Raw genomic sequence first — 13,257 nt, 5'->3', positions numbered from 1 at the left:
TTCGGAGGCTGTCTTTTGTTCTGCTTATGGTTTCCTTTGCTGTGAAAAAGCTTGTAAGGGTAATTAGGCCTCACTTGTTTATTCTTGCTTTTATTTCTCCTGCCTGGGTAGACGCCCCGCAAGAACACTGCTGAGATGTATGTCAGAGTATGTTTGATTTATGTTTTTTTCTAGGCAGTTAATAGTGTCTTACGTTTAAGTCTTTAAGCCATTTTGAGTTTACTTTTGTGTATGGTGTAAAGGAAAACTTTGATATTTGCATAATTCATTCTGGTACAATGAGTATGGCAAATGTTATCACATCCTTGAGAATAATGCACTAAGGGGCAGGGGGCGTGAAAAGATGAGTGTCCTGGGGGAGGAGCGGGCAGTGTTTGTAGGGGCCTCATGTTTGTAGGACCGCTACCGCGGAATAGAGGCTGGCACATCTCAGGGAGCGTGGAGGGTCTCCACAGAGACCTAGAGGCAGGAGCACGGGGCACACGCAAGGACCCCCCGCCCCAGGCTGAGGCCACTGCAGTGCCAAGGCAGCGGGGAAAGGAAGGTGGAAGGGAGTTGGAGGGAGTGAGACGGCAAACGACCTTGAGCTCACGGGAGGAGAGGTCAGAACATACTGAAAGCCGGGAGACAGGCCAGAGGCCGTGGGAACTGTGCAGGGGAGCGCGGAAGTGGCAGCGGGGACAGACGGAAAGGAACTGACGTGACCGATGAGAAAGCCACTAAGGCTTAGAGGCTGCACATGAGGAGCCAGCGGGTTCGGAAATTCAGACTCAGCGAGGCTCAGGTCAGAGCTCCGAGGATGGCTGTGATGCAATCAGCCCCCACAGGAAAGGCAGGAGGAACGCCATGTTCTGCAGGAAGGCGACGGGGTCCGGAGCCCAGACAGTGCACGTGCGGTGGCTGGCTGACACCCCCGTGGGATCATCTGACAGGGCCAGCATGGCGACTCACACGCCAGGGCAGAGCTGCAGACCAGGGGAGCTTGCCTGCCGACCCTCGAAGCCCCAGGTGCACTGACGTCACCGAGAGAGGAGGCCAGGGAGGAGGGGGTGGGAAGGCCTCTCACACGAAAGGGCAGGGACAGGTAGGCGCAGAGTCGAAAGACTCGGCCTGTTAACTTTGTGGCCTCGGGTGAGCCACTCAGTAAGACGCAGAAATGTTCTGTGTGTAGTTTCACTAACTGCGCCTGCAGAAACCTCACAGAGCTCCAGAGCATTTGCCCTTGTCGTCTAGCTTCAGGTGTTTCTTCATAAGACGTAACCAGGCTTGCTGGCAATTCTAGGTCCCTGAACACACACCTGCCCTCCCACCACCCGGGGAAATGAGCTTCCAGATTCTACCACAGGCTGATTTTTTTTTTAATAACAAATATGGTAGTAATAACAAACACTGGTCACTGTTAAGATTTATCTCTCCAAAATTCTTTGGAGAAAAGTGATTTCAACTTCTAAAGGAATTTTCTTTTCAATAAATGAGTTATACTGTATCTCCACTTATTGAGATTCTAAAACAGAGATCATATGATTTTTTTTCTTTGCACTTCTTCCTAAATTGTAGTTTTATGAAATAAACAAAAAGATTCTGTTAAGTCTTTGTTAAAGATTTTGTTTTTTATTACAAGCTCATATTCATTCATGAAACAAAAATGAATATACGTATATATGTGCATGTGTTTCTTAGATAAAAATGTCTACACTCAGAATTCACAATGAGTGACCTGCCCTTTATATGTCCAAATAACACAAAAGCTTACATTTTAATATAAAATTTCACTACTTGAGAGTGTATGTCGTAAGACACGATGATTTTAATATGGTGTCAAAAATGAGTGACCACTAGCCTCCACAAGCCCCTCGGCCAGCACCGGTGCTCAGGCACGAGCACAGCGGTGTCTTCTGTGGCAGGATCTGTGTGCTGTCCCTATGGATCCGAAGTGTCCAGGGCAGCCCTAGGGGCAGGGAAAGTGCTGAACACAGACAGGCTTAACTGACCAGGAACTCAAGGCAAACAAATTTCTGTATTGCTGGGCCCCTTTGAGTGGATTGATTGCTATGCAGTGAAATCAATCTTTTAGAACACGCTGCAGATTTAAAAAACAGAAAAATGGATTTACATTTAAAGTTGGGTCACACAACTCTATTATTATCCCAGTTCTGTAGAAAGTGAATGTTAATATGTGCACAGAAAGTATTAGAGGATCATGCACCCAATTGTTGAGCATGGTTACCTTTGGGGGCCCGGGGTCATGAAGGACTTCACGTTTTGACATAATATGCTTCTTTAATACTTGAATTTTGTGTAATCCATATTGCTTTTATGATGAGAAAAACAGCAAAGCACCCATATTCACATGTTTTACATGTCGATGTGTATATCAAGCGATTGTGGGGATGACACCATAGTTGGTCTTTTAGGCCAAAGACAGATGAACCATGGCCTCATAATTCAAGAATTTCACACTCCAGTGACTTCTGAAATAACTTGTCCACACACACACACACACACACACACACACACACACACACACACACACAAAGTGGATGTGCTCAGGGATAAAGCTGTGAATCTGGAAAGTACTAAAGGGCAAAGTCACAGTGAGAAGAGTCGTGCCAAGCAGTCCTTGACAGACTGCAAAACTCTGGACCCAGGAGGAGGAGGCGGAAAGGGAATGCCAAGAGCACAAGGCCAGAGGAGGTCAGGAAAATGGGCAGGGGTGTAGGGAACAGCCAGTACTGGGGGCAAAGTTAAAGGTGACCCTGAGACTTGAGACTGGATTGAATGTAAATCCGAGCCGTGGGACACGCGGAATGCCAGCTCCTTGCTGACGCGAGAGATTCTGTCCTTCATTAGGTAACAGGCAGGGGGGTCTCAAGGATGCTTTTTGGAGGAGAGCAGAAAAAGCGATCAGACCTGGTCTTCAATAAAAGTAATCTACAAAGCAGATCAGCAGAGGAGAGTGCAGTCAGGGAAGCCATCGGGGAGGCCGCCCGGGGACGCCGAGAGACGCACGAAGGTACGGCTGCACCAGCATCACGGGGGCTGTCAGAAACGCAGGACCTCAGGCCCCCGCTCCAGCCCTCCTCAACCAGGGGCCGCCTTTTAACAAGCTCCCCACATGGTCTGAACACACACGCCAGCTGGAAAAGCCACGGATTCAGGTGCTGGTAGTGGGAAAGGGAAGAAAGTCAAGAGGCTGAGCTACCGCTCGGCTGGATTACTGCGATTTGGCCTCTTCCTAAATGCGGGAAGCCACGGGAGAGATTCCATCAAGATTACTCAGAAATTTTGAGCCATGGGATGGTCTTTTCTGCACAGAAATAGGACTCCTGGGGGAGCAGGATGAGGCATGGGAGCCAACAGAGAAGAAAGGCTCCGAGAGCCTCCGGCTGCTCAGGAGATGAGGCAGGAGGTGGAGGAAGTGGGCACAGGAGAACCTGGGAGGCAGAACGCTCCGAAAGCTCAGGGAGGTTAAAGGTGCTGCTGGGAGACTAGCGGGGGTGCCCAGCAGGGCACTCGCTCCTTGACTGGGAGGTGACGGGTGGTTTTTGGTGGAATGGTTTCCGTGACCCTGGTGACCATGGAAGCCAGAGATTGCAAAGGGCAGGAGTCAGATGTCAGTTCAGTTAGACACACACGGATGCTCTAGTGAAAAAGCTAAGAATGAATATACAGTACCACATAATACCACTCATATGTGGAGTCTAAAAAAAAAGAAAGAAAAAGGAAAAAGAGGACACTCATGAGCTCATCCACAAAGCAGACACGGACTCGCAGACATAGTAAACAGTCTTACGGTTACGGGGGGAATAGGGTGGGAAAGCAAAATTTGGGAGTCTGAGATTTGCAAAGGTTAACCACTATATATAAAAATAGATAAAAAATTTCTTCTGTACAGCACAGGGAACTATATTCAATATCTTGTAATAGCCTTCAATGGAAAAGAATATGGAAATGAATACATGTATGTACATGCATGACGGGGACAGTGTGCTGTACACAGAAATTGACACATTGTAACTGACTATACTTTAGCAAAAAAAATTACGATGAACGTGAACCCTGAGAAGGGATGAGAGACGAGGCGGATGTAACTTTAAACCGTGGAGCTTCACAGCCTCTCTTGCGGAAGAAAGCGGGGAAGTACTCTCCTCACACTCCTCGGGGAGGGGAGGCCAAGGCGCACAGGGAGGAGGAGCTGGGCTTCCGGCTCCGCGTGAGGAGGGTGGCCTCGCCCTGCCCTCCGACGGGCGGGCTGGGCTGCGAGCGTCATCTTCTCAAATCATCCAGACCCCTCAGCCTGACGACCGGCGACAGGGCGTCCCAGAGTAGACGGCTGCTCACTGACGTCTTCTGCTGTGGCTGAAGACGCCACATCCCCCAAACACACGTCCAGGTCCTCACCCCCCAACCTGTGCAAATTACCTGATTTGGTAAAAGGGACGGGAAAGCTAAGGCTCCGAGATTTCCTAGGTGAGCCAGGGATGCAATCCCACATACCTGTGGAAGATGGACACACAGAGGCGGCGGCACCCTGACCACAGCGCGGAGACCAGAGGCAGTCACGGGTCGGGGGTGCAGGCAGCCTCCGGCAGCTGGGGCCAAGCCGGGGTCCTCCCCTAGGTTCTCCGGAGTGGGTTCGGCCTGCCAGCACCTTCATTTCAGACTTCCGGTATCCGGAATTATGAGACGACACACTACGGCTGTTTTAAGCCCCAGGACGTGAAGACAGCACCTTCCGTGTGAGGCTTCCTAGCTGCACTGATCTCCGGTTGACCACAGGCCCCTGGGACGCAGAGCCCCGGACACACTCCCCGAGTATCCAAAAAAAGCCCACCGTGCCTGGCACGTTAGGTAACAAGGACTGGGAGGGGCATGTGCTCCTGTGTCCAGCTGAAGGCAGAGACGGACAGACAGACAGATGGAGGACAGAGGAGACAGACAGACGCATCCTACTCTGGCACGTATTTATGAAAACGCACTGTCACGTGCGTGCAGGAAGTTAACATCTTCAGACAATCGTAATACTCCTTGGGTTATCCTTGACCATCAACTTTAATATTAAAGACAGCGAGGACAACCGGAATTCAGAGGGTCATGTGGCCTGAACGACAGAGGGTGAGGCACAGAGGTAACAGATACAGACACACACACAGGGCCTCTCCCACCTGGAACTTGCAGAGACGCCTGGAGTCCACAGGACACCACTGGCGTGGGGGCTGCGGAGGTGAGAGCCCTCGGGTGGAGCTGCAGTGGCTGCGGGCAAGAAGTGGCGCCTGGATCAGCAGTAACTGGGCCTCTCTCCAGACTGGGCCCCACAGGCGACTCTAACCAGGTGGTCCACTCCCACACGTGCCGACAAAGGCTGTCAGCAGACGGCTTTCCCGGAGCTTGCTGACAGGGTGTCTGCGTTTGGCCATAGTCACCTGTGAGAAATCAGGCGGCTTCAGCAGAGGCACATTCAGCACGGCATCACCATGAACGCCCAGTCTCAGCAGCAGACATCTGTGGCCTCTCCTCTCTGAACCAGAGGTGGTGGCTCACCGTGGTTCCCCCTCACCTGAACTCGATCTGAACACAGTGGTGGAAGGGCACCGCGCCTGACTCAGGATGCCCAGACAAGCGCCACTTCCTGCAGGAGAGGTGACTGCAGGTAGACTACGTCCTGGCTCAGCTGCTGGGCCGGATTTCAAGGGAACGCTGGGGACAGGAAATAAGCTGGGCCAGGCTAGAACAAATGACCTAATGAAGGATTAATTCCATAGTGGAGAGTCAACAACTCAAATTACAGCGGCCGGGAGGAGTGCGGAGAAGGGAGATTTGATCCTGCCAACAATGACACACAAGGATATTTGTCGACTGGGTCTGGCCGCACAAGATGACACAGGGTCGGAAGGGCGACTCCTTCTCCGGCCCCGGGCTCTGTCCCCTTCAGGGCTACATCGGAGACCAGCAGAGGCAGGAATGGCCTCTGGTTTCTGGGCGGAAGTCCTCGAAAAGGGTGAACCTTACTCTCCAGGTCACGCTAAGGTCTTTCCAGGCAACACATTAGTCCCGCCGATGCAAACTGAAAACGGGAGGGAAGTTTAGTCCTATGAAATGGCAACCAGGACAAGACTTCCAGAAGCTGAGGCTGGCGGGCCATGGCGTCCCTGGGCTGGCACAGCCGTCCGGAAGAGGAGGGCAGGGGCTCCAGTCCTCCTCCTGCGGGTCTGCTGCGGGCCGCTCCGCTCCGGGCCTGTGGCCCCGCGGGAGCTGCAGCCCCGCCTCCGGAGACAGCGTCGCAGGGGCGCAGGTGACCGCAGGGCCTGGCCCTTGCCGGGTGGGCGAGCCGCTGGGGAACCTGCCCGCCGCCAGACCTTCTGGACGAGAAGGAGCACACAGCAGCCAAGTCCTGGGCCAGAGGGACACCTGCCCGCTGGCTCCCGGGCTCGGCGCCAGATCAAGAAGGACGGTGGGCGTTCGCGCTGTGCGCGTCCCTTCCCGGCGCTTGCGCGATGGCTCGAGGCACATCACGCCTCTCAGTCCCCAAGACCACCGGGCGGGCAGTGCTGCGGCAGGAGGGTCTTCCCAGCAGGCCCACTGGGATTCCACTGGGATTCTACTGAGATTCCAGGTTTTCAGCAGCTTCGCTGCAGCAAACCTGGTTGGGAGGCAGTGCCGACGCGCACGGACGCTGCTTTCAGGGCTGGAGCCGCGGGGCCGAGCCCTCCCTCCGGGTGGGGTGCGGGCTTCACACCCGCAGGGGGCGGCTTCCCACGTCACGGCGCCTCCTGACGGGCGTCAAAGGGCCTCTGAACCTGACAGCTGTCAGCGTCGAGAAATGGACGCTCGCTTCTAATCTGACCAGCTTCGCCGCCTGTCGGATCCATCAACCAGTCTCTTCATATTCCCCTTCCAATGACAACTTCCCATTATGGCTCAAACTCGACCCCACAGGCTACTAACCAGGGCAGGGATTCCCCTGGACCGAGAGACTGACGGGTGGAAAAGCTGGCAGGGGCTCTCCCGCCAGGGCCCCGGGAAGCCGGGCCCCCGGGGATGAGGCCTGAGACACCTTTTCATCACCCTGGTTCACTTAACAACCCCCGGAGCGGAGGGATCCGATTATTTCTTGATTGAGCCACACACGCCTGTTTGATACTCTCCTGTAAGACAAACGCATTGTAAGTTCACCAGCCTGCTGTCTGAAAGCAGCCATTTCCAGTCACTTACTGATCCCTCAGAGCCACAACGTGGGGCTAACGGTATTGGTGGTAACACACTAGGATACAGAATTAGGTTCCAGAAGTGCCGCGGACGCCTCTCTTTGCACAGCCACCAGCTCAGGCTTCCCAGACTCACAGTCCCCTCGCCTCCCAGCTGAGGTGCCCACGCACGGCTGCTCTCAGCACAAGCCTCCCTGCCCGGCACAGCAGGCCAGCCCCGTGCCAGCCGCACCGACGGCGTGCAGGCCATGTAGGGGTAAACAGCTCAGGTGCCAGCGCCAGCCGCTTTATGAGGCTAGAGCGCTTCGTCTGCTCAGGAAACGACAGAGGAAATTTTAGGTAAAAACCTGAACCAAGTGATTCCTTTAGAGTTTTCAAATACACAAGGCATCTCTGCTTTTAATCATATCCTTTAATTTTCTGTCTAATCCGTTTCCTGCTATGGATTCAGGAAATCTGAGTTCTGTGAATGTCATCATTTTTTCCCCCTGGGTTCCTGTTCAACAGGTTGTCTGCAATTAAAAGCTAAAATATCATTAAAAGAAATTCATATTTTTACACACTGCAGCTTAAAATAACAAACAAAAACCTCCTTGTGTAAGGAAACCCACCAGTTGTCTTTATAAGGAAGAGAAAATGAAAGGTGCCTGCTAAGCCCTTTTACGTATGCCTGGAGAAATCTTCAGAAACAAATCATGTTTTTGAAGTTACTTTTCTTACCTTTTGTCTCAGGAAGAAAAATAAGGTGATATATATTCAAACATTTCCTTCAACTTTAAAGGAAAGTTTCTTGAACAACTTTAAGTGAGGGTTAATGCAGACCTCCTCATTATTATAACACTCTCAGTCATTGTCTAAGTCTTAACCAGTTCCATAACCATGCTTTCCTTTTTCCCCAGTTACACTTTTCTCATCGTTTCCTTGCAAAAGATCTATAATTATCACGGATTTGCTTCAAAATCTATTTTTAATTTCATTTTTCTTTTCTAAATATCAAGTCCATTGGAATGAATATTAGTTGTTTAAAAATCAGCATTTCAGAACTGCTATTTTCATGTTAAATTCAATCTTATAGCAGCCCCCCCTGCCCAGAACCTAAATCGGACCTGCAATGTAAATCATTTTAAATTAGTAATCTAAGCTCAAGTTATATTTCCATATGGAAACCCATTTCAAAATGAATGCGCTTTCTAGCTCGACAACAGCTAATTACGTACTAAGCTAATTGCAACACATCATGTAAACAAAATCCAAAGCTACGTTATTCCAGGGACAGGCGTGTGGCATGTGGAGCACACGCTGGAGAGGCAGGCATGTTCCGTGTCTGCTCTGCAACGCCAGCTCCCACGGCGAGAGGGTGCACCCAGCGCCATACCCACCCCACCACACTTGGAGCAGAATCCCCTCGGTTTTCTTTTTCTTTTTTAATTAACGAGCTACCGCTACAATTCTGTCCATATGCGTGCATTTGCTCCAGGGTCAGCGCTCCCCCTTCCGAAGCGTGCGCTCTTAGGCACATACAGGGGCACTGTTTCCACGTACAGGAAACAGTGGTGAACGCTTCATGCCCTGTAACGATCGACCTGACAACAGAGGGTTACCGAGGACTGCGTAACGGACAGACACACTTTTCACACGGAATATTTTCCAAGTCGGAACCCGGAAAGACCCCAGAGGAAGGATCAGGCTATCTGTCTTGCTGGAATTCAGAGGCCAAGAGAGAAATGAGAGGTCTGTGCGAAGCACACAGTGAAGTAACCAGTGTCCTTAACAACATTAAGCTCAGATGCACGCATTTACCTCCTCAGGAGAGCCACCGGTTTACATTTCAAACGCGGACAGCGGGAGGTATCCTTCGAGCCATCGCATAGCTTCCAAGAGCGCTTGCGGACAAATGAATGTTTGCATTTCCAAATCTTTCCATATGGATGCGATTCCCAAACCCCTACTTCCTCCGCCACTTCCAACCTGCGTACTAGGAGAGTCGCACACACGCCGAACAGGATCCCAATTCCAACACGCACGGTGCGAAGTACACAGGTGAATCCTGACGCTCCGGTCGACCCTGCCCTGCCCCCTACCCGCCTCTCGACAATCACGCAAACATTAACACAGCTGCCGGGAGGCTGTGCCGAGGGAGGGTTCCGGAGAGGGGATCCCGGGCCGCTCCGCGGCCGCCGCTGGGCCAGTGTAGACTCTCCCCAGGTCAGGAAAGACGCGCACGCAGGCTAAGCACCTCCGCCCAGGTGTCACACCAAGTGCCCAGTTCGCCTATCGGCCCACTGAAATGCGGCCCCAGCCAGCGGCCCCGCCGCGAGGGGGGCGGTCTACTTCGCCTTGTTAAAGGCGTCAGGAAACGAAACGGGGGGAGGGGGAGTCCACAGCACACACGTGCGCACACACCGAGCCGGACACTCGGAGCCTCGGATCCCGCATTCTGGAGAGAGAATCCAAGCGAAGGACAGCCGGGTGGGGCGTCCCAGGTTTCCTCCGGGCCAGCCACCGCCGGTGTCACCCCCGTAGGTTTCCTCGCACATGTTGTCACCCCTGCATCCCCACCCTTGGTCCCAGAACTCCGACTCCGCCCCAGACCGCCCTCCCTCCAGGTTCGAGCCCCCACTGGCCCCCCAAATCGACAGAACAACTCCCTCCTCCCCCACCCGTACCCTCTTTTAAACTCCCCAAAGCCAGGACATTTCCTCCCCGCGCTGAAAACTTTTTCCTCCTTCTGCTAGGCGATAAGGCAAGAAACCAGGTCAGCCGCTACCGCCGCCCGCCCTGCGCAGCGCCGGGGTGGCGGGCGCCGTCCTTACCTGGTCGCTGCGCTCCAGGTGGCCGTCCCTCGCCGGCCGGCCGCGCCTCCCCGGTGCGCGGGGGGCGCCGGGTCCACCGTCCGCGAGTCGCCTCCCGCTGGGCGGTCAGGCAGCCAGCGTCCTAGGACCGCGCGCCCGTGCCCGGAGCCGCCCTTGGGTTCATCGCCGCCAGTCTTTCCAGAAGCGCTGCTGCCGCCCCGGCGAACGGACGAGGAGCCTGGGGATCCGGGAGGCTCCGACGCGCCCCGCGGTGTGCGCCCCCGGGTCCGAGAGCGCTCCGCCCGCGGGCAGCTGCTGCGGCCGCGCGTCACATGCCGCCTCCGGGCAGCGGCCGCAGCACCTGCCCGAGCGCCCGCGCTCCCCGCGCCGCGCCGCCGCCCCCGCGCCTCGGGCGCCCCGCACGCTCTAGCCCTTTCCGTTCGCGTCCGGTTTGGCTCTGTCTCTCCCCTCAATTTGGGTGCCCCTTCTTTGCGCCTCCTCCTTTCTCCTGTATCTCTTTTCCCCAAAGCAGACACGAGGAGCGCCGTGGGGGGAGGAGGGTCCTTCCCTGCTCACGAACTCAACCGCTGCCTGGTGGTGGCGGTCGTGGCTACTGCTGGCCGCTCTCCTCCCCTTCCTCCTCCGCTCCTCCTCCTCCTCCTCCCGGGCTGCGAGCGCTGGTGTGATGCACACGCGGCCTGGGTGCGACCCAAACCTGCCGGGCTTCTGAGCATGCCCAAGCGCCCGCCCGCGGCGCTCGAGGCCCGCGCGCCCGCCCCGTTCCCGCCGCGCCCGGGGGCGGGGACGGGGGCAGCCAGCGTCCTGCCCCCGGGGGGGGGGCTCTCCGAAGGCGGGAGGCCCACCCACTCGGCCGGCCACGCGTGTCCCCAGATTGGGCCCCCCGGTGCTCCAAGGACAGATCTTGTTAGCCAGTCTCGTGGGGCTCTCTTCTAAATTGTTTTGCTTTAAGTGCTTGGAAGGATGGGAAGGAAGTGGATTCTGTGGCACAACTTCGTGATGAAGGAACCTATCAGCTCCGTTACAACATACGATCCCGTGGAGAACCTTTCCCCAGAGAGCAACCTGACGCATTTATTTTTTGACATTTAGTGAGCGTTTGTTCATACAGGGCAGTGTACCAATGCAGGACTTCTTGGCTTTTCCTTCTCTGGAAGTTTACACCTTAGGAGTAAATGAGATAAGTCTGCACAAAAAAGACACAGGTGCGCGCGCGCGCACACACACACACACACACATACATACAGGTGTTTGTTTTTTAATCAGAAAACAGATATGATCTTGCTGTGCAAGCTTTTAAATTTCAAGAGGATTCAGAAGCCAAAAAGAGAGAAGGGGGGGAGGGAGGGAAGGAAAGAAGGAAGGAAGAAAGGAGGCGGGGGTATATTTCTCACTATGCTACTGTCAGTGGAAAGATCGCAACGCTGCAAAGAGGCCAGGGAGGCTGCCCAGCCTCAGGACGAAGGTACTTTCAGGAGTAAGTAGAGAAAAATTATGGGAGAATCCCAGGGAAGGACAATCAACAGGAGGAACTGAGGAAAAAGGAAAGAAAGAAAAAAAAAAAAGCACAATAGGAAATGAAAATTTAACAACAGTAAAAGGGTGGAAATGACTTTGTTAATTCTATTTGGAGCAAGAGAACACACAAGGGAAGACAAACCTCTTCTTGGAGAAAATAGGTAATTTTAAGACAGAAATTTACATCTACAGATTCCTTTCTGAGTCTGTGTGTTCTCTTCTAGGTAGAACAGTCTTTAGGAGAGAAGGGACTAGACTTTGCTCAGGGAGGATTAATATCATAACAGGAAAGAAGGATAGTGAGGAAACATGTGGCTACATAAATTAAATCAAACATGCATGCTCAGGTGAATTACATGCCAAATACTGGCATGAAACTGATGTTAGTATAGCAGCCACCTTGTTTGGATAACTCTCAGATGGAAACACAATATTTGCCTTCACATATTTCCCTAATCTCCAAAGAAACTTTTAAACAATTTATGCCCATTTAATAAAGGAGAAGATAGAAATTTAAAGGACTATGTAAACTACCCATTATGTAGCTAGTAAGAGGATTATGAATTCAAATTTAATGTGTCTTTCCCATTATATAAAATTGCTATTTGCCTGTGGGAACGAGAGTACCTTTGATAATACTTGGTAAATCCATAAACAGCAGACTAGGGGCCAGAAAAATGGGCATATGGATATAACCAACTTTTTAAAGTGGATTCTGCTGTCTGCACAGTGATTAAGTTTGAGGTGGATCCCTGGCAGTGTTCTGCAGGTCATGAATGAGTTCTCTGGCAGGAGGCAGGAAAGAACAGGCAACGACAGTGTGGAAGACGTGTCTTACTAGGCTCACTTCATTTCTCTCTGCAAGTAGCCATTAAACTCACACATGTGGCACTTCTGATTCCAGCCAACCTCCCTGTTATCTTTATGAACAAGGTAAACGTAAACTTTGGTTAATACTGAGTAAATGAAAAACTAACAGCTTGGACAGATTGCCCCAAACGCCCTAGTAAGTAGGCTCTTGCTAGATCAGAGCGAGGTGTGTGACTCTGAGCTTTCCTGCCCTACTGCTCAGCAGAGGCGGCAAATCATACCTGATAGAAACAGATCAAAGGGGTACTTACTGGATTTGAGGGTGAACCAAACGAGGAGCAGAGCTAATTCACAAGCTGCCAAAATCAGGACCCAATACGTAGTTTACTTTGGATGTTGACCTAAAACAAAGGAGATAAACTAGAACTAATTTTGAAATCCTGCATTTTAGGTTTGTTTTTTTGAAAATAGGATAAGCATTGGACTTACTCATGTATTCGATTACTCGACAAGATGCTGGCTATGGCAAGACAGAGCTGATAGCATTCTTGTCCTTCTACCATAAAGTAACCACAAAACCTGGACAAGATAGGTGACGCTGCACTAACCACAGCCCACACGGGCTTCCGTGTTTGAGTTAGAGCAGGCGTGTGAGGAGCCCACGCACCACTCGCACAGATGTGCTTCTGGGGGCTGCTCTTCCAGCAGAAGTATGGGGAGGCCGAGGCCAGGCAAGGAGTCTCACCCGGCAGAGGGCATACAGCTCGAGGGCTCGGAGCTGCAAAGGCAACTGTTTGGGAGGAGGTGGGGGGACCCAGCTGGCAGAGAGAGGAAGCCCCACAAGTCTCCGTGGACATTCCTTGGGCTCCCCGGCTGAATGCCTGTGCTGTGTGGTCCCAGGGGCACGGTTCTGG

General features: G+C 52.8%; 1 protein-coding gene across 4 annotated transcripts in view; it reads right to left on the bottom strand.

The window, feature by feature from the left end:
• Positions 1 to 10,643, bottom strand: part of CHRM3 (cholinergic receptor muscarinic 3) — a 456,583-nt gene extending 445,940 nt beyond the window's left edge. For all 4 annotated transcript variants that reach the window (XM_072971050.1, XM_072971051.1, XM_072971056.1 and 1 more), the window contains exon 1: positions 10,019 to 10,643. The gene's annotated coding sequence lies outside the window, so the exon portion shown is untranslated. The remainder of the gene's footprint in view (positions 1 to 10,018) is intronic.
• Positions 10,644 to 13,257: the final 2,614 nt, after the last annotated feature.

Source organism: Vicugna pacos, chromosome 11, assembly GCF_048564905.1.
Source record: "Vicugna pacos chromosome 11, VicPac4, whole genome shotgun sequence".
In the NCBI taxonomy this organism is placed as follows: Eukaryota; Metazoa; Chordata; class Mammalia; order Artiodactyla; family Camelidae; genus Vicugna; species Vicugna pacos.
The sequence above is the reverse complement of the archived record's forward strand: the minus strand, read 5'-3'. Positions and strand labels throughout refer to the sequence as shown.